The sequence below is a fragment of the Triturus cristatus genome, chromosome 8, assembly GCF_964204655.1.
Source record: "Triturus cristatus chromosome 8, aTriCri1.1, whole genome shotgun sequence".
NCBI classification, from domain to species: Eukaryota; Metazoa; Chordata; class Amphibia; order Caudata; family Salamandridae; genus Triturus; species Triturus cristatus.
This window is the reverse complement of record NC_140591.1, coordinates 727,555,933-727,577,399: the sequence shown is the minus strand read 5'-3', so window position 1 is coordinate 727,577,399 and position 21,467 is coordinate 727,555,933. Positions and strand designations below refer to the sequence as shown.

The 21,467-nt window shown below is 46.1% G+C and overlaps 1 protein-coding gene across 2 annotated transcripts in view; it reads left to right on the top strand.

Moving 5' to 3' along the window:
- GPC6 (glypican 6) overlaps positions 1-21,467 on the top strand; it is a 3,429,025-nt gene that overhangs the window by 421,867 nt on the left and 2,985,691 nt on the right. The window lies entirely within an intron of this gene.

Below are 21,467 nucleotides of genomic sequence, written 5' to 3'. Positions count from 1 at the left end.
TAAGTGCAAGTGAAATAGACATGCCCTTGATTTTTACATAAGATGGGGCACTTGCAGTAGTTTCTCAACCTGCATACTCTACAGCTTCTCATTTACGTTTCAAGTTTCACTGTTCTCTTGTTTCCATTTGCATGACTAAGGATCTTTAAATACATTTAGCATTTAATCCACTTTTACTTTAGTAATTTACCTGCCTTCAAATCCCTTACTTTTAATCCCCTAACATGTATTTTCAAACAAGACCTAGTGGATATATCAATACTTGTTCGACAAGCCTCCAACTCCACAAAGACTTTGGGCAAGATGTACAAATTCACTTAGTTGTCACAAAGCCTGTGATTCACTAAATCGCAGGGATTGTGGCTGCTAAATGGCTTTTTGAAATGTACTAAACATAATTTGTGATTCGGTAAGTGCTTACCTAATCACAAAATGGGTTTACAAATAATACCGAAACACAGTTCAGAAGGGGCTGGTTTAGGGTGTCCATTCCAAATTACAATTGAAAGTGCGATGTATCAATGGTTTGAGAACACAATTTAATTTGCAACCTGTTGTTAGGTTACTGATTCTTCAGAAGAGGTGGTAACCCATTTGCAAAGATGAAGGAGTCACAGGGGAACCCCTTTACCCCTTTTGAATAAGAAATAAAGGTAGCTCTTTAACATCCTTTTTTCAAACAAGTACATTTTTTTTCTTAAATACAGACCTCTTTCCTGCAAGGAAAACGGGCTGCATTAAAAACAATTCTTTTAAATGTGTTCACAGAAATCATGGTCTGCTGCATTCAAACGAGGTGAGCAACACTTTGACACCTATCTACTGAATATTGGTGTGCTAGGTCGAATTTCAACTCACTCCTAAGTGAACTTTTGTGGACCAACCTATCAATACATAGGCCAGTTTACAAAATCAAAATCAAGTCACAAAAAATCAATGTACAATTTGTGATGACATTTTGAGAATCTATTCATTGTACATCTGGCTCTTTTTCCACTAGTTCCTTCAGTTCACTGACACCTACGCCTGGATTAAATTACACTTGCTTAGTATAAAATCTAGGCTTTAGTGGTGGCACACCCTTTGCTCATTTTTGCCAGAAGGAAAGATGTAATAGAGTTTCAAAAATGGACAGATTACCCGATTATCGAATATGCCTCTCTTTAATAATTCCCTCCCTTAAAGGTTAATGTCTAAATAATACCTACTCAACACCTATTTTTTATTTGATACGCTTCCAAATATTGCAGGTGTACCTCACTGGTGTGTTATTGTGCAACCTACATGTTTCTTTTATGCAATATGGTCCATTTGTTTAGTAAACAAAGGACAATCACTCACCAGTGAGACTTCTGTTGTGCCCATTGAGATGTTCTGGGTCTTCTCTCACTCACACATGTTTTTGTGGGCAATGTGGGCAAATAAATTAATTGAGGCTGTGTTAGCATGGAAACCTCTCATAAATATCCATAAAAGATGCCATTAAAACCTACTTAGAGAACCCAGTTATGCTCCTTTTTCAGCCAATAAATCTTTGGCAACATTTTCGAATGGATCATTTCACATCAAAGACATCAACAATTACATTTGCTATTCAGTCAATAAAGAGAGAGTTGATGACATCTTAAAAGTTGATTCTCTCCTTTTAGTAGATTAGTTTTTTTTAAATTCAAATTAGTGGCAAATTGATTACAGAAATAAGAAGAAATAAATTTGGTTAGAACAAGCATAGGGAAGTAAAAACAGCATGTTCGATTCAGAGTTTCACCCTTACTCTATACTAAAGGACCAATTCTATCCAAACAAGAACCCTAAGAGAGTTCTTTCTGGAAAACAGCAAGTAGATTTCTGAGCAAATTCAGATAACTAACAGGAAGAACGAGTTCCACATAAAGGGTGGTTCTGGAGACTCAGCCGAGTTCTCCAGACAATTGCAGAAGCAACCGTCTAAAAGGGTGAGAAGGAAGGGATCACCTTAAGCAGTAGCTTATTGCAAGTCCAACTAGCATAGTAAAGTGCAAAGAGGCATGGCAGGGTAGAGATGAATGGAATGGGTCGAGCTCTCTCTAGCTAGGAACACACACTATATAGAAAGTAGCTGAACATGTTGCAAAACAAGATGAATGTCATCACCATTGTCCACAGGTGAGAGGTTTTTTAAAGGTCCGTCGTCTTCTCCCCTCGTTGCCATGGAAAACGTCCTCACCAGCATGAAGTCAATTAGAAATGGTTGCAACGTATTACAAAAAGTTAAATCTGCAAAGGTACTCATGAGAGTCTTTTGCAAGCCTGCTCTTTTAGCTGTCTGCTGTCTCACCGTATAACAATGAGCTGCTCTATGAAATGAAATATTCAAATTCTGGTATGTCATGGTTAGATCACGAAATGCAAGCTACAGCAAGCATTTTCTGTTCATTAATACTCTTGTTCATTTTGCATATGTGGCAAAGAAAACAATCTAAGTAAGGTGAAGCCATATGATGTGAGGAAAGAAGGAATACGTTTTTCCAGGACACAGCACATTTCACAAAAAATCAAGCCCTGGTTATAGTGTTAAATCACTATTTTATGAAAGCATATTTTTTCTTAAAGAGATAGAGCAAAATAAATGAAGACTGCAGCCTAGCAAGAGGAGAATGATAAAAATGAAAGCTTTCGGCAGAAAATAAACAGCATTTTTCACATTTGCACATTAGATAAAGGCCTATTTTTCTAATGCTTAACTTAACATGCATTTTCAGGTTTAATATTTAGGGCATTTCAATATTACTATATAGTGAAATTTGTGTGAAAATGTTTAGCTTCCTCAGCTGTATTGCAGAAACTTTGAACTAGTGCAAAAAATGGCAGACACATTTCCACCATTTCTTATGAGTTTGTAATGAGAAGCAAGCACATCACAGAACATGATTTAACATTATCTCTGCTGTGTTTCTATAGTAAGTGGAAAATCCATGTAATAAGAGCGCACACCATCCTATACATTTACTGTAAACTTAATGTTGCGTTTGTGTCTCGTTGCTTCAGATGTTAAATTTAAGGTGCTGATTTATACCATATTGGGTAGGGGGGGGGGGTGACAAGCTTATGGAGTGAGGTTGTGCACTCTACTTATTAGTTTTGTTACCGACGACAACAAGGCATTCCGCTCCCAGCTCTGAATCTTATTTTTAGCTTTGATTTTGGTACTGGCTAAACATCAGATTACAATGTGGTAGAAACATTGCTTCGCTAGATCATTAATGTGCCATCACTTGGAAGCAATGAAAGAGGAAGGTGACCTAATGCCCCATTGAAGTTACCTTTTACTTTAATGTTCTGTCTTCCAGCAAACCAATTGTGAACCCAATTAATATATATTTGGATGATGGTTTGTTATTTTGTCTGGGTGTTAAGAACACAATTATTTCCAAAAAGTGAAGAAAATACTTATTCTCCGGTTTTGTTCATTGTCATCAATAGCAGTACAAGTTTAAAAAGCTATATTTTTTAAAAAAAATGTTTGACTATGGTTTCTTTGTCAAAACTAAAATATAGTGCCTGATTCAAGAAGGTTTTAGCTGAAATGTACTCTTGGAATAATGTCTGTCTGCTTGTTAAAAACACACATATAAATTGAAATCTATGTAGATGTTACGCCTATATATCGGGCCCTATATGTGCACATCATATCAAAGACTTGCAGAAGTGCAAAATGTACAATTCTGTTAATATTGCTTAATGTGTTCGTTTTCTGTTCTGTAACTAGTGCCACTAAACATAGACCCCCTTCTTACTCTTGTGAGTGAAACTGGATACCTGCATGTATGCGAATATCTTAAAAGTTACTATTTTGTAGGTGTTAAACTGATTTACATACCACGTCCCTGCCCACTTCGTCGATAGGCATCCTTTGCCAACTCTTTCATATACATCTACAATTACTGCTGTGTGAGGCATGCCAGTGTTGGATAAGGTACACGTATATAGCTCACACCCATGCACATTCATTATTCTCCTTTAATATTGTGAATTATCTATGATGTATGCATGTATACATTACAGTTTCAGTTTCTCTGGGTGTATCTTAACTTTTGTTTGTAAAAGTGATGTTGAAATCGCTCAAATATCGTTCTATTGCAAACCAAGGGGCCAATTTATGAGTTGGTTTACGTCACTCTTGCACCACAAAACATGGTGCAAGAACAATGCAAAGCTTGAGTCAGATTTGAGAAGCCATGCAAGGCCACTTTGCATGGCCCTGAGTGACTCCATAAATCTGGAGTGAGGCAACGCAGCGCAAATCGCTGTGTTGCCTTACTGTGCCCTGGGAAGATGTTCCATGGGCGTTGTGTGTGAGTTCCCACACAACTCTCATGGTTTCTGATGAATTTACAGGCCATGGACACATTGAGTGCACTTTATTAGGACTTAAAAGTAACTTAAATATGCCAATTCTGGATAAGCCAAAGTTACCATGTTTTAAAGAAAGAACACAAGCACTTTAGCACCGGTTAGCAGTGAAAAAGTGCACAGAGTCTTAAAGTCAACAAAAAGAGGTCAGAAAAAGGAGGAAGAGGCAGGCAAAATGTTCGGGGTGACTCTGCAGAAAAGGTAATTTCCAACAAAACCCCTGTCTAGGCCTAAAGCAAGGGCAGACTAATCAATACCTTGATGGACTTCCCTGCTTAGGAGATAGAACGTGGACAATAGCCCACTACTGCGGGGGCACTTGGCAGTTCTGTGCCTCACTGAACTGAGTTGGATCCCTCTGTCTATACTCTCCTGAGCCACTGAACTGACCCAGGGGGAAGTCTTTTCCTCATCTGTTGACCCCTTCTGTGCAGCACCTAACCCTATGTTGCGCATCTATGCACCCCAGTAGGAAGACCGTATTACAATGGTCAACAAACTGATGGCGCCCATTCTACCTCTTAGATCAAACTTCTGTCCCCAACTCAAGGAACACTCTGCAACCAACAGAGGCCACTTACAGCTGTCAGTGTCAAGAGCCAGGTCGCAGGCAATCCAGGGGTCTCTACCCTCTGTGGATTCTCAAAGTGAGGGGCAGTAGACCCAGGTGTCTTGCACCCTTTCTCCACTCTACCTCTCACCAGTTCATGGGGAGTATACTAGGACTGGTCACCCAGCCCAGCATATGTACCTTTAGGCTGCACATGTGCCTGGTGAGCCAGGACTTTCAGGGCAGCACAATCACCCCCATCCAAGGGAAACACATTCTTCATGTGTTGTGCAAGAGTCTGCCTGGTGCAGGTTCCCAGCCCTCTGCCCCTGTGACAGTGCTTCCTCCAGGCCAGAAGTGGCCTCAACAGGTTCAGTCTTGGTATGCTCTGATCACAGAGCTGGCAAACCCTGACCCACCGGTCTTCCCACTGTGGACTGTTTACACCTCTTGCCCCACCATCTGTGCGTCTGTACCCCCGGCTGTGGAGTGGTACCCCCAGAAAACAGAACTGATAGAGTGCTTGTGGAAGCTGCCCCCTCTCTCCTGAAACTGTGGAGCTCCCATGAATGGCTTACTCTCCTGGTACAGATCAGCCCCTCTTCTTATGCTCCCTCCGTGGGCAATCCAAGCTCTGGGGCTGGAAATAGGCATCCCAGGCCTTTGCCCACACCGCCTCTCCTCCTACTCTAAGAAGGTATATCAAACCCTTTCTCCCCTACTACACTGAAGCCTGTCTTGGTCACTCCGTACCTACCCCTCACTCTGATGGGGAAACCTTGACCCACACTCCTAGGGATCACTCCCAAATGACTTTAGACACTCTGGTACTCAATCAGAGGTCTGCCTCGGTTGCAAGTTTCCTGAGGTCAGTGCGCTTACAATCAACCAGGTGCTGGCATAGCCCTTGAAAATAGTGACTGAGCATGTGATCTCTAGCAATTAAATTGTACAGCCCCTCAAAAGTGCTTATCATACAACCCTTCACCCAACCATCCTGTGCCTTGCAAAAGTCACCGACGAAATCCCCCTAGCACTTGTGAGACAGTTTCTTACTGCCCCTGATTCTCAACCTGCACTCTTCTGGGGTGAATCCATACATCTTGACAAGGGTCCCTTTCATGGTGGGATATCCCAGCCTGTCCCCCTTCTCTAGAACGAGCAGGGCATCCCTACCATCACAAGGTATATGCCTCCATAAGACAGCTTCCCAGTCCTCCTCAGAGATCCTGTGCGCTTCTTGAGTGACTTCATATGCCTTAAACCACCTATCTATGTCATCTCCTCCTTGAAGTCAGGCACAAAGTCTCTGGGTGTGTGGATCCTACCTTCAGCATTGGACATGGTATTTTCACTGGCACCATTCCTGCCAGACTCTATTAGCTGCTTGGCTTTCAAGTCTGGCTCCTTCAGGCTCGGACATGTGACGTTACAACGCACGCTATTACATCGCCAGCTGTTGCAACGCAAACTTTTACTCCGACTTTCTGTTGGGGGGCGCTGGAAGTTGGACTAGATTAATTTTCTATTCCAACTCCAGTGTGTGCAACAGTAGGGAAGGTGTTGGAGTTAAATCCAACACCTTCTACCCACTGCTCCACACCTTTTGCATTGCAACGACATGCAATGTAATGGCATGTGGTGTAATGGTTGCGTTGTTAAGGTTGTTTCCCTTCAGGCTCAGTTTATGAGCCAGCAAGATCTTTTTTTCTCGGCCAATGCCCGCTCAGCCTCAGCTCTTCTCTCCTCTGCCTCTATGGTCAGCCTCTCTTTTTCCTCTCTGAGTTTAGCCAGCTTTTTCTTTCTTTCTTTATTCCATCCTGTCTTCCAACTCCTTTGGGGCTAGGCCTGTTAATGAAATGCTGCTCCCTGCCCTGGGGGAAAGCTTTATTCCATTGGCTCCTTGGCCCATATACAGTGACAGAGTGAATCTAGTTCCACATCCTCATCTATTATCCCATCCTCTTCCTCTAGGGTCATAGCAGCATCCCGGGCTTCCAACCAGGCCCTCAGTGCCTTTTGCAGCTACATCTTCTTGGTGAAGTCCTTCATGGAAAACCCAACCTCTTTGCACAAATCCTTGAGTTGTTGCACTGTGTATTTTTTTATCTTTGCCAACTTGAATTCCATGCTTGCAGGTAGAGGTGCAGTTATGGGACGTTCAATCAGAGACATGATTTTAGGAAAAACAAAAATGCCAGTCAGGGGGATTGGAAAAATAAAAAATGCCAAATAAAGAGAGCAGGAAAAAAAAAATGGGGATCAGGCCAATTGATTCAAATTCGTCCTGGATGTGGTCAGTAACGTACACCAAATTACTGTAAGGTATTGCACAAACACAAGCCCTATCCTCACCACTGATCACCAATGTTAGAAATTGGGGGGCATATTTACAAGGAGTTAACACCACCAGAACATCACATTTTCTGACGTTCTGGTTGTGAGTCCTTCACCTAATGTACAAAGCGGCATTAAGCCACTAATGTGGCATTAATGCCACCTTGTTATTAATGCCCCTATTCACGCAGCATTTAGCGTGAAAGGGGCGTGCAATGGGTGTTGCAGTGGGCATTCCGCTGCAGCATCAATTGCTTTTTCACGCTGGCCCATATTTACAAGGTTTGGGACAGTGCCAAAAATATCACCAGGAAATACCTGATCTAGAGCAGTGATATGAGGAGAAATGTTCTATTACTCCTCATATTCTGCTTGTGTTCCATATGCTGCATTCTGCAGCACGCATAGAAAAAGCAAATTACCTGTAAAGATTGTTTATGTGCAGGAAGGTGTCCTGAAACATGTTTAAAAGGCCACGTTAGTGGGTGGCCCAATCAGTGGTGAAGACTCACTAGTAGCATTTTATTTACAGGCCCTGGGCACATGTAGTGCACTTTACAAGGAACTTATAAGTAAATTAAATATTTCATTTGTAGATAAGCCAAAGTTACCATGGGGCAAATTATCAAGGACGGCGCTAAAAATTATCGCCGGTTTAGCGGCAGAAAACTGCCGCTAAAGCGGCGATAATGGGCTTGATAATATGCCTTGGAGAATTCCAATAGAACCCCATGTTCACACCATAATATGGATTCCTATTGGAATTCTCAAGGACATATTATCAAGCCCATTATCGCAGTTTTCTGCCGCTAAACCGGCGATAATTTTTAACGCTGTCCTTGATAATATGCCCCCACATTTTAAGGAGAGAGCACAAGCACTTTAGCACTGGTTAGCAGTGAAAAAGTGGACAGAGTCCTAGAGCCAACAAAGAAAGGTTAGAAAAAAGAGGAGGAGCAAGGCAAAAATGGGTGGTGACCCTGCAGAAAGGGATATTATCCAACAGATGGTATAAGATATTTTCACCCAGCAGCACCTTATATACCAATTCAATTCAATAATCTTTATTCTCGGTCATTTAGACCATCAAAGATAAAAGTACAGTAAAATGTTTTATGCAAATTCAATTACACAATAACCTTCAAAGAATTTCATGATTCAAAACATTAAAAAGTCATAAAAAAGGTACACCAACATCTTAATGCTTTAAACAGTGACCCCCGCTTTTAAAATGCGAGATCGTACATGCCACATGGCCATCATATACTTTGCTAGTGCAAAAACAATCGGAGGTGACAAATCAGTTTTAAGGATTCTGAACGCGGGCAGATATTTCCTAAAGCCCATGTTTTTGAGAATAGGCAGAAGCCAGTATCTCCTCGCCCTTTGGTAGGCTTTACAAAAAAGAACCACATGTAGGTCATTCTCATAGGGATATGTGCAGGCTGGACACTGCTCTACCATTGAGGGCCTGGACCAAGAACTAGTGAAGGCCCTCAAAGGTAGAGATCCGTATCTCCATTGTAGGTATAATTTTCTAGCCAGCACAGGACCCATGCCATCCAATACACTTTCCATTTGGTAGGAATCTTTGAGTTGTATAAATATGTGAGTCAATGATCCCACCCGTGTATTATCTATATCAGTGGTCAGCTTCGACTGATAGTAGGATTGTGCAAGTGCCTTTCTAGAGATCCTCTTGCATGAATTAGCAGGGTCGATCCATAGTTCGGGAAGACCTAGGCTTTCGCATGCACTCCTTATATATTTTAACCAAGGGATATTGCAAATGTTTGGTAAAGCCATAAACTCTTGGAGCTCTCTTCTGTAATCACCAAGATCCTGGCTACTCCATATTCTTCGCCAAAAGGCTAAGGGCTTCAACCCTAGCTCCTCGGCAATTGGCCTTAGACCTAGATCCAATCTCAGTGGAAACAGTGGGGTACTCGAAGGAAGGGCCACTAACTGCCTGAGAAACTTGTTCTCAGTAGTTGTTAGATTTTTTGCAGAAACATGGCCCCAGAGTTCCGCCCCATATACGACTGAGCCCCGAGCTTGTGATTTGTAGATCTGTATCATAGGGCCCAGTGGGCGATATATAGATTTACCCGCCATTCTTAGGATTCCCCCTGCCTTCTGCGATAATTTCAAGTTTGCCTTAATCAAATGAGTCCCTCATGTCATTTTCTCATTCAGGGTTACCCCCAAATATTCGAATGTGGAAACCCTCTCCAATCGCACCATGCCTAGGAGAGGGTTTGGACGATTTAAAGTTGTTGGGTTCAGAATCATAAATTTTGTCTTGGAGGCATTGATTTCAAGACCCCTCTCAGTACAAAATTTTAAGAACCCATCCACTATCCTTTGAATTCCCATGGGGGATTTGGAAAGCAGCAGGGTGTCGTCTGCAAACATTACAGCAGGCACCCTGCTGCCATTCAATTTGGGAGCGTCGATGTCTTTTAGCCTGGACAGATGGGCGATTACCCCGTTGAAAAGAGGCAGAACAGGGTGGGTGCAAGCACACACCCCTGCCTCACCCCCCTGTCAACGGGGAATCTTTCGGTTAAGCCCCCCATCCGGCCGCACCTGACCTGCGCAAAGTTGTCCTGATGTAGTTTAATCAGTATAGCCAGGATGTCTAGCGGAACTCCCATATCACCCAGGACGTTCCAGAGCTTGGATCTGGGGACCAGGTCGAAGGCAGCCCGCAAATCCACGAATACCGTGTACAGGCTGCCTCCTTCCAAAAGTGCCGTCCTCCAATAAATAAGATTAAGGCGGAAAATTTGATCCATGGTGGATCCCCCCTTTCTGAACCCAGCCTGGTAGGGGCTCATAATATCGGTCTCCTCTATCCAATTCTGCAATCGGTCTAAAATGAGCCTCCCGAAAAGTTTTTGCGACACATCTATCAGGCTGATGGGCCTGTAGTTGGATGGGAGCAGAGGCGAACCTTTCTTAAAAATCGGAACCACCTCTGCGCCCAGCCAAGTACAGGGCACCTCCATACCCTTTAGAATCGCATTGAATAGCGCAAGGAAATAAGGGGCCCATATGTCTGGCTCCTGTTTAAAAAGATCACCTGGGAGGCCATCCAAACCGGGTGCCTTTCCAGTTGACAGGCCTGTTATAGCAAGCCGTACTTCCCTTATGGTGAATGGATCCCCTTCCTTGCAATTATAGACCGACGGGATTGTAGTGCAGCTCCCATGGCCTGGCACCTCTGTATACAGAGCCTGAAAGTGCTCCTGCCAGGTCTTAGAAGAGATATTTGGCTCTATTGCCGAAACAAGTTCCTCAGAACCTGAGTTGACAATTCTCCAGAACTTCCGTGAGTCCATGGAGGCTAGGGAACTAGCAAGTTCTTCCCATTTAGTCTGGTCCCAGTCAATCTTAGCATTAGTAATTAACTTCTTATATTCGCGTCTCTTAGTTTGAATCTCCAACCTGCTATTGCGGTTCTTGATACTCAACAAGAGATCTCTCCTTGCACTACGGCACGCCGCATTATACCAGGTGCACTGTTTCCTTCCACTTCCCCTCCTTGGACCATTGTTAAACAGATCTACAGATAGGGTCTTTACGAGTTCATCATGAAGCAGCCAAATTTGTTTATTATTGACCCCTGTACTCGATTGATTACTCAAAAGCGCCATTTTTTCTAGAGTGGGAATGAAGCTATTATAAAGCCGGGGGAGTTTATCTGCACTTGTTGCTATTTTTTCCCACTTAATTCTTCTCCTATTATTTTCTAGGACTAGGTCGGGGTATGTCTTGTACGACTCTGCTTCCCCGCAGCCCCGGCCAGGGAGGAGAAAGTCCAGTTCCAGGGCGTTATGGTCGCTGTCTTCTCTATTGGTGACCCTAAAATCAGTAATATGCGACCATGAGGATAATTGCACTAAGATGTAATCAAGTCTTGATTCCCTGCCCTTCCGATTAAATGTGGGTTTGCTCGGGATATCAGATTTAACTCGCCCGTTGCAAGCCCTAACTCCATGTCTCAAGGTTAGGGCAGTAATTTGCACTGCCAGTGGGCTCCAAGCTTTTGGCGAAATGGATTCTATCGGTGGTACTCGCCATCTTGCCTCTTCCTCTAGGCAGGCCCCATCTAAGAGACCTGGTAGGGGTTCATAATGTGAATTCAAATCCCCGCCCACTAGAAAGGGGAACCCCTTGGGCAGTTCAGCCAGGAGATCTGCAAGTTTATCAATGGTAGGGGATTCCTGTGAGGTGGCAACCGGTCTCGAGTAAACGTTCACCACCGCTAGTCTGCTGCAATGGGACCATTCCAGTAGTACCACTAGTATATCGTCTGAAACCACTGGAAAGCGCGTAGCTTTGCATCCCAGATGAACTGCAACCCAAATTTCAAGTCCACCTGATGGGCGACCCCTTCCCCCCATTTCGCGGGAGTAGAGAATACTGCAAAGCCCTGCCTCGCATGTTCCTCTCTCTCCCAGGTTTCCTGGAACATACATAGGTCTTTAGAATCAATATATTCAATCCATTCCTGACAGTGGGACTTATTTCCCAAACCCGCTACATTCCATGATAGTATCTTTAGTGGGAGGGGCCCATCACTCAGGGTAGTGGTAAGGGGGATGCTTGTCTCTTCCCCCACATTATGAAATATATTGCTGATTGAATTGCTCAAAGGCTCATGGGGTTCCAGGTGATAGGGCAGCTCTATTTCTTGGCTGGTTTCGTCCGCAGTCTCCCATACTACGGAATTAGGCTTCCCGCCTGAGTCTGTGGGCAGTCAATCGACCATATCTAGTAGGCTGTAACTATTCTGGGTTGGAAGATAGAATTGCTGATAGGATCTCCAGGGAGGATGATTTTGCTCACCTACGCCCCAATTGCCGCCTCTCCTATGGCAGACTTCCCAACCCTCTTCGGCCATATTAGAGGTATAATGGGCTAGCTCCTCTCTTTGTAAATTGGGTAATACTCTCCAGCCTCTTGATAGTCCCCCACCTAATCTCTCCGGATGCAAGTGGTGTGCATTGATTTCAGGATACCCTTGGTGTTGGCTTCTATAGTGATAAGGGACTCCCCTTTTTTTGTGATCTCCCCTCCCGGCCGGTCTTTGTATCTGAGCCCCCCAGATCTCATCCTCTCTGTCATATGCTAGAGGGGGATAAAAGAAGGAGAGGGGTAAAGATTGGATGATAGTCCCCTCTTCCTTAGCTGTCCATCCACAGATATACCGGACGGTCCTGTGATCTTTAAAATTGACTATGACGCAGTCTCCATTTATAGATTTAGTTAAACTGCCCAACCACGAAACCCTTCGTACAATAAGGACAGGGCTTGATATACCTTCAGGGAGTGGTCTATAGGTACATAGCCAATTAATCACCTTATTCTTAAGGGAGGCGGTGGATTCTTTAGAGGTGGCATTCAATTCTGGTACCCCTACCAGGACGACAGTATATGGAGCTGCCTCTGGGGGGAGGTTTATTAGTCCAGGATTTGGCCTCTTGCTCACACCCTCTGCCGTTAATTCCACATTATTCAGTGCGGTGATAGAAGCGGAGTTACTTTGCCCAATTCGATCTGCCCTAATTGGAGGGGAAGATAGATGGTTAAGCTGATCTGCACGATTTTTTAAAACATCTGCCCTCGAATGAGTGTTAATATTTGTGGGCAAGATGGGTATTGCCTGCTGTGCTATATGTGTGGAGCTTTTAGCCTGATTTATAGGCTGGAAGGGACCTCTTTTTCCTGTCCTATCAGGACCCTTTATTCCACCGTTATTGGCTGTTTTCAGACTGTCAGCTAGTTGGACTGTGGATTTTTCTATGGCCACTAGTCTAGCTTCCATTTTTATTAGCCTTTCTTCCAGTGGACTGAGCAGATTTCTTATGAGGGCACCTATGTCCGCAAGGGTAATATCCTCCTCAGTAGGCTCAAGTAGGTTTAGGTCAGGTTGCTTACTTGTCTCCCCTGATAGATTGGAACGCGTAACCCGAGCTCTATCTATTTGCAATTTTTCCCTGATATTCAAACAGGAGCTTTTTAATATCGGGTTCGTGCAAGATTTTATAGTATTTGGCTTTCGCACACCCTTAGCCTTGGGCCCTCCACTCTTTTTGGGGATGGCTCCTTCTCTAATCCCCTTTCGCTTATTCGCTTTAGTGGCTCTGGGGTTGGCATTATCGGTGTCTATCGTGGAATTTAGAGTAGTAAGTGTGGGGTTGGGTTGAGCAGGCGGGAGGGTTAGCATGCTAAGATCTGCACAATCACTGGGATCTTTCCTACTTAGCTGAGAAATACAATTTGATATATCCAGCAACCCAGAGAGATTATTCATACCATCCAGCCCTGTGTCCGACACAATGAGTTCATGGCTTACCACAGGAGATTTAGCCTGAGCCAAGGGGCCCATAGACGATCTCCGCACCCAGTCCAGTTCTTGGGATATTCGCCTTTCCAGGAGCGTAATGTCCTCGATTAGCAGTGACCCTGCTTTCACAAAATAGTTATCCAATGTTCCCTTTGATGTAGATGCAACAGCTGTGGCGCTTTTGCTCCTTGTTTCTCTTGTCGACATCTTTACAGGAAAGTGCCGGTAATGACCTTCTGAGTCGAACAGTATTCTAAGAGAGGTCCAGGGGGGATTGCCCAGGCCCGGCCTCTCCCGTCCTCGAACGGCCTCAAACGGCCCGCTCTTTGCCCGGTATTCGCGCCGCACTTCGTTCCGCGCGCGTTCCGCTAGCGCGATTGCAGTGACCAGTTAATATGTGGGCGGAGACCGCAAGGGGAGTGGCTGGGAAGAGGACCCAGCTGCGCCGATGGTGCTGTGGGCGCTTGGCAGGCTGGTCCTCGCAGTCCCGCCCTCCTCCGTAGTCAGTGGCTGTATGGTCGTAGAGGCAGCAGTCAGGCGATCTGGACACACAGAGTTCTGCTCCAAGCGGGAGTTTTTATCCCCGAGCGGCCCCCGCGAAGCGGGGGCCGCGAGACGCTGAGGTAATCAAGGGGAGTGGCTGGGAAGAGGACCCAGCTGCGCCGATGGTGCTGTGGACGCTTGGCAGGCTGGTCCTCGCAGTCCCGCCCTCCTCCGTAGTCAGTGGCTGTATGGTCGTAGAGGCAGCAGTCAGGCGATCTGGACACCACCAAGGACATGCCAAAATCTTTTGTGATCTGGCACAGGATGTCCTAGCAGGAGCTTTTGATCTCTGAATGAGGCTTTCACTTAGAATGACGACTTCAACGAGTAAAGCAATGTTTCAGCGGAAGGCACTGTGGTGTACAGACAATCCTGAAATTGAATTACATACTGTGGAATTTGGCCAAACTTTTTGACTCCTCAAATGTGATCCAAAGAAACAATATCTTTGATGCAAAAAAGCGGTTTTGCGCTTTGAAAGAAATCGGGAAAAAACACGCATTAAGCAAGTTGTGACTGTGAGAAAATGGATTCTTCCCTATTCAACTTGAAAACTGCTCTCTGGCAGCAAGTTCATTGTTTGGCTGGCAAAGCAAAGTGAAGGGGCAGTACTGTCAAGACTGAGGCAATGCATTGAACTGAGAGGAGGCGAGCCACTGAAAAACCTGCAGGATGATTTTTACCCCTTTAACACTGATGGAACAGCATACTCGCTGTCACGATTTTATGAAATAGAGGGGCATATCTACAACGCGGCGATAGAAAATTATCGCCACTTTTGCGGCCGTTCCCAGCCGAAAAGCGGCGATAATTCTATCGCCTAATTAGCAAGTTCACGCTAACGCGTGAAAACTTGCGTTAGCGCAGGAATTCCTAAAGCCCAGCTTTGCATCTCTAATGAGATGCAAAGTGGGTGTTCCTGACCTGACATAACAGGAGAAATGTCGCTAAGCGACATTTCTCCTATCATCAAGCCCCACGCCATGAAGCATAGTGGCAAGAAAAGTAGCAATAACCCTGTTATCGCTACTTTCCTTACGCCTGCTTCAGGACTGACTTAGCCATGATATCCTATGGAAGGTGGTAATCATGGCTAAGTTTGTGAGGCCCTATCAACAAGCTAATGCCATATTTCGTGAGATTATCACTGGGTTTCCAGCGATAATCTCACGTTAGGCAGTTAGCACTAGGATTTTTATCGCTTTTGAGATAAGCGTTGCTAATAGCACGCTATCTCAGCGATAAAAATCCATGCTAGCCGGCGATAATTATCCTAGCGCTGAGTGCGCTTAGCGATAATTATCGCCGGTTGTTGCTGATATGCCCCAGAGTACTTATCAAATTATGAAAAGTCTAGCTATTTCGAGGAACCGTGCAGAAGCAAGAAGCTTCTTAGGAATCGGAAAATAAAACGTAGTAGCCATTTTCTTGGGATTTAGAAAAACAATAACAAACAGTCCTGTCGCTATCTGTGGTTAGCAAACTCCACAGTAATGTTTTGGACCTAGGAATGATGATAAAGCATTTACCTCACAATTTTCTAGAGTAGACGGCCAATAAGGACTGGTTTAGGAGTATAACGAACAAGCTTTCAGAAAACAATTAATGAGACTTCTGTTTTTTAGAAAATTGTCACTTTTATCTTCGTACCCTTGCTTAAATAATAAATCAAAATAAATGCATTTTAAAAAGTATAAACTATTAAGAGGAAATATTAAGAATATGAATGTACAATGGGACATTGAAGTTTAATTGGGAATATATTAGCATATTTCCACAGAAGAAGCCCCTTTCTGTATATGTGTCTTTGGAAGACTTAGGACAACTGTGTGCAATATGTTTGAAAGGTGTATTCTTCTTATTTGTCATTTTGAGAACAAGTTTAAAATTTTGGGAACAAATGTGGAATGCGTGTGCTCAATTTCACAGAATATTTGATTAGCTGTCTTCAATATATGTAGCACATATGATTTCTTCTGTTAAATAATTTAATGGAGGGCATAGGTGTTCAGAGTTTCTTTAGCATATCCTGATATTTCAACGAATTGAATTGCTAAATATTCTGCAACTCTGAGCATATTCTGCATTAAAAAAAGCAACAAAAATACCATCAAGAATCACTTGAAAACCTATGAAGTTGAATCGGTGTTACTCTATCCTGCTGGAAAAGAGTGATCTATTTATTTAAAATGTGAAATCTTCCTTTTGAGAGTCTACTCATAGGGGCATATTCTCAAGAACGTGTGATAACCATCGCAAAAGTTACTTAACACAACTCTCAACATCGCAGTCCATCGCGGGAAAATTAAGCTGTGTTAACTAAGTATTCACAACACGGCGGTACCATCTAATAGTCACCAGACAACTCGTAAAAAGGCTATAAAATCAATGCCAGGCTGCAAAAATGCAAAACACGAACGTAAAAAAAGCTGTGATGAGGCCAATCGCAATACAAAAAGCAGCGAAAACCAGCGGCAGGCCTCCAAATCCCATGCGTCTTGCGGGAAAATGCACTATATAAGCAACAAAAACAACACACTAGAAAGAAGCCAAAGTGCATAGCAACATGGATGTATCCTGACCGAGCGCAGAGGCCAACGCAAACCCCACAAGCCCCACAGACCACCAGCAAGGAACAACGGGGTCGGGGAAGGCCAATGAGAAGAGGGAGAGGAAGACGGGGTGCAGTCCGCAGGGACACAAGACCAGCGCCACGGAGGTGACAGAACACAACCAGCAACTGACCCACAATCAGACCACCATGAATGTAGCCGGAGTGGCGAGGAGGCCAATGGAGGAGGCCAAGAGGCGCTGGCATGACGTGAAAATCTAAACCAGGCACAAATCCGCTGCCCACAGGAAGGCAGCAAGGGCGACAGAAGGTGGGAGTCCTGTGCCACAGGAGGAGCTGGAGGAAACAGAGGGCACAGTCAACAGTGCGGAGATGGTGCAAGGAGTCGGGAGTGCGGACACAGCTCCGGAGGACCTGATACAACATCAACAAGGGAGTAAAGACCAGGGACTGGGGGGACGGGGGGAGATAGGTACAACAACACACATGCACAAATAAGCAGAGCACACTGCACACCCACAATGACCCAGGATCATGTCCCTCATCCCCGTGGCACACTGCAGCACACACACATAGCAATAACAGCACATCCACATTGACGACAATGTGGCACAATGTGCAACCCCTACACTGCAGAACAGAGGACACAACTGGCTCCACACACGCGCAGAAACAGGCCTACTACATATGACAGAGCTGGAAACTGTGAAATTGAAATCTACACGTACAACCTCACATCCGTCATGTAGTCCAAATGTACACTGTCCCACATCTAAATCCTGCACCACCAAAACTGTCACAATGTACATTGTCATACAGTCTGCATGTAACCAAGAACAATGTGCCAACATACATGTCAACACAATGTCAACATGCATCTCCCCTTCACATTGCAGAGGGACACACAACACCTCCAGCCGAGCACAGAAGACCACACATCAGTGATGCCGGAGAGGACCACCACACCTTCGACACCGATGCACTACAACAGCCCATGGACATCCCACGCAACCCACCACCAGGACCAGGGCAGCCAAGTTACTTAGAGGAGAACCCAGCCCCTGCAACAGACCACACAGCATGAAGCATCCGCAAGCACGGCTGGCTCACAACACCCCACCGACCCACACATGGCACCCCAATGCCAGGTGACAGAACGCCAAAAGGAGTTGGCCCAACAGGTGCGGGTGTGGTCCGAACCCATGGAATGCGAGTTAGACGACATACGTGGGTGTCTATTACCCTTCAGGGACAACCTACACCCCACAAAGGTGACCCACACTGCCATAGAGACACATGCAGATGCACATTCCCAGTACAGAACCACGTCCAGGGGCACACACACATCAGTCACACACCCACGTTGGCTCTGCGTACAATGGCCCAGTCCACTCCCCTTACGAATTGAGTGGGTGACGACACACCTACATGTCAAAGCCCAACCCGCTGCCTGCCATGACATGTCGGCGTCCGCTGTACACAGCACAATGTAATGTCGTAGGACCCAGGGCCCTCATGCATACAACAAGACCACAGGGACACACGCAGATACCATGTTGAACTGGCTATGGGCACATGCGCCTAGAACCTTTATTGGCAGGGCCACATGTACAGTGACACCTGTGCTGGATGTGTGTGGGGTGAGTATATGCCAGCCCGCACGGAGTGCTTGGTGCTGGCAACAACTTGAACAGTGGACACCAGTGCAATGAAAACAGAAAGCACCAGCATAACGGAGTCAACTGCTGAGCAACATGGGTGGAGCCGGAGCAAGTACAGAGGTCACCCTATATTCAGTCAGGAGGTTCCATGAGTTGCAATGCACTGAGGTTGGGGCACCAGGGCTGAGCGTGCTCATGTGAGATATTTTCTAGGATTGTGTCCCTTCGTGATATCCCTTCTGCAGCTGCAGTAGGGTGTGTTACACCTGCCACATCTCACCCATCATTGTCCCAGGTCCTCCACACTGCCTGAGGTGACAGTTGCGTCCACAGTCCACAGCGCAATACCCAGTAATAGATCCGGGTGTGTAGCTGGACTACCACCTCCAGTCTGCATTCCTGCCTTCTGGTTGTTGCCTCCTGCACTCCCATTGTCTGTGCCTTCTCCCATCCACACACTTGCAACATCTTCCTCATCATAGTCCCAGGTCTTCCCCACTGCATGAGGTAACATTGTTGCGTGCGCTGTCTACAGCACAGTACTCAATCAGAACAGGTCCATGAGTTGTGGTGCACGGAGTTAGTGGCCCCAGATGCAGTGCGGACGGCAGAGGCACACCGCCACGAGACGGTGACTTATGGTGCAGTGAGATAGGGACACCAGAGCTGAGCGGGTCCTCGTCGATGTCCAAGTAGAATGTCGCAGAGTGTTTCAGGGGACAGTGGAGGGTGTTCTTCTCGGGCCTGATGCAGAGGGCAGAACCAAGCAGACACAGGCAATATGTAGAAGATGAATGCTACAGACACATACTTGACAGCAAATCAGTATCAGCTACATCATGATGACAACACCCAGGCCATAGTCTCATATGCCACCAAAGTTCAACCAGGGAGTGTACATGGCTTATGGGGCACAGAGTTAGTGGGACCTCTGCTGAAAGGGGATGCAGTCTGCGATGATGCGAGTACAATGGCATGAAATCTGCCATAAATATATCATGTCTCAGTTCCACATGTGTGACCTACTTGTCCGCAGTGTAGTCTGGAGCCATGGCTCAGCAGAGGCCCACAGCCACGTGTCATTGGCTTCTGATGCACAGAGTTAGTGGCACAAGAGCAGTTGTTGGTAGTGTTCGATCACCTCCATAACGATGATCCTCTCTTCCTCTGGATTGAACCGCGTCTTCCTCTTACTCCTCTCCTTGCGTACAATGGTACACACTCTGAAATAAATAAATCAAGACTCAGTTCCACATGTGTGACCCACTTGTCCACTGTGTATGCCGGTGGAGTATGTCAACGAGAAAGGAGGACTGAGGGCTTTGCTCGAGGAGGTCTGGGCAGGCTGTCAAGGTCACGGGCCTTGGGCTTGGAGGTTGCATCGGCACGTGGTGGGCCCTCCTTGACACACGCCCGTGTCGGCAGGGGAGCAGTGAGGCCTGGCTGCACCGGGGCAGGCAAGAGTAGCTCAGGGACCAGCGACCCATAGGATCGCAGGAAACTCCGTTCAGGATGATGGCGTCGACTTCATGGCAGGGTGAGATGCGCCACCCTGGCAGAGACGTTGGGCATTCCAGAAGAGGACCACGCCCAGGGCTACCTGCTTTTTATTCACATCCCTACGCTGGCCTGGCATATGCAGGGCCAGCCCACTCAGCTCATGCTTACAGGGGGGGGGACATAACAGGCTACATTTCCGCGATCTCCTCCCCTGGCTGGGGTGACATGGTTGCGTCCACTGTCCAATACACTCCATACACCAGCGGTGTATGTCGACATGGATATGGGTGTGGTCCGCATACTCCAGTCTGTCCAGCACATCCACGCCACACTTGGCATTGTGTACATACTCATTCATGGGTCACTTGCCTCCTTCGCATATGCTTGGTGCCTACCTCTTCACACTATCTGCTATGGTGTAGCCAAGGTGCCATGCCGTGTATGGGTAATGTACATGGCTGGCTCAGGTTCCCACAGTGAGTTATGCTGTCATTTCTGGTGGGTGTGCAAGTTGTATGTGAGCTTGTGACATATGCATTTCCTGTGTCATGTGTTGCATAATTGTGGAGTTGAGGTGTGTGGTGTGTGCATTTGGTATTGGCCAACGACCAGTGCATTTCCGTAGGTGCCATCCTGGTGGCGCAGGTTGATGATGGACTGTCGGAAGGTGTGGGAATCATGCACACTGCCTGGGTGGTTTGCAGCGGTGTTGGCGGGGATTCCCTGGTGGCCCACTATTGCCTGCATCTTGGTGGGATATGTGCGCTTTCTGTTGTGCTGATTGTGTGCAGTGTTGCCAGGGGCCACTAGTGGGACATGTGTGCAGTCAATTGCCCCCTGACACGTGCTGGCAGACAGCTGTGGCGTTCACGCATTGCTTGGTCTCAGGCTGTTCCTGCGCAGTGTGTGTGAAGTATAGATGGTGGGATACCAAGCTGATGGTGTCATCCATGGCCGTTGTGAGGGACTTGGATTAGCCTGGCTATGTGACTCCTCCATCTCAGGCGGATGTTGGTTGGAGTGTACCAGAAGCCAACAAGTGCAGCATGGCCATCAGCTTTGTCTGAGGTGGGATATTGTTTGTCTGCTGTGTTGGTACCGTCAGACGGTGGACAATGGTGGTCAGGATGAGGAGGAGGGTTGTCCCTTTGAGCATGTAGTGGGCAATGACATTCTCTGGTGTTGGGTCGGTGAGGTTGGTGCATTTTTGGAGGGTCGCTGTCTTTGTCTGCGCTGCCTCAGTGTTGGTCAGGAGGGGCGGTGTATGTCCGGGGGGGGGGGGGTGGGGGTGGTCATGGGGGTGTTGGCGATGGGTGTTGTGGCCCTCTTGGGTGTCCGGCTCGCATGTTTAGTGGCTCCATGGCATCTGTTGTTCTCCAGGTGTGGCTGTGGGCTGGTCTCCCTTTTGTGGTGCCGGCTGCTGTCCGACTTTGCACCAGGTCAGAGCAGGTGTTAATTTCCTGCGCCTTATCGTATGTTTTGTGGTCTTTTCGCTGATCTGGTTGGTCTTTGAGAATTTTGTGGAGTGGTGTTGTCGCGGCCTTTTGCTCAGAAACG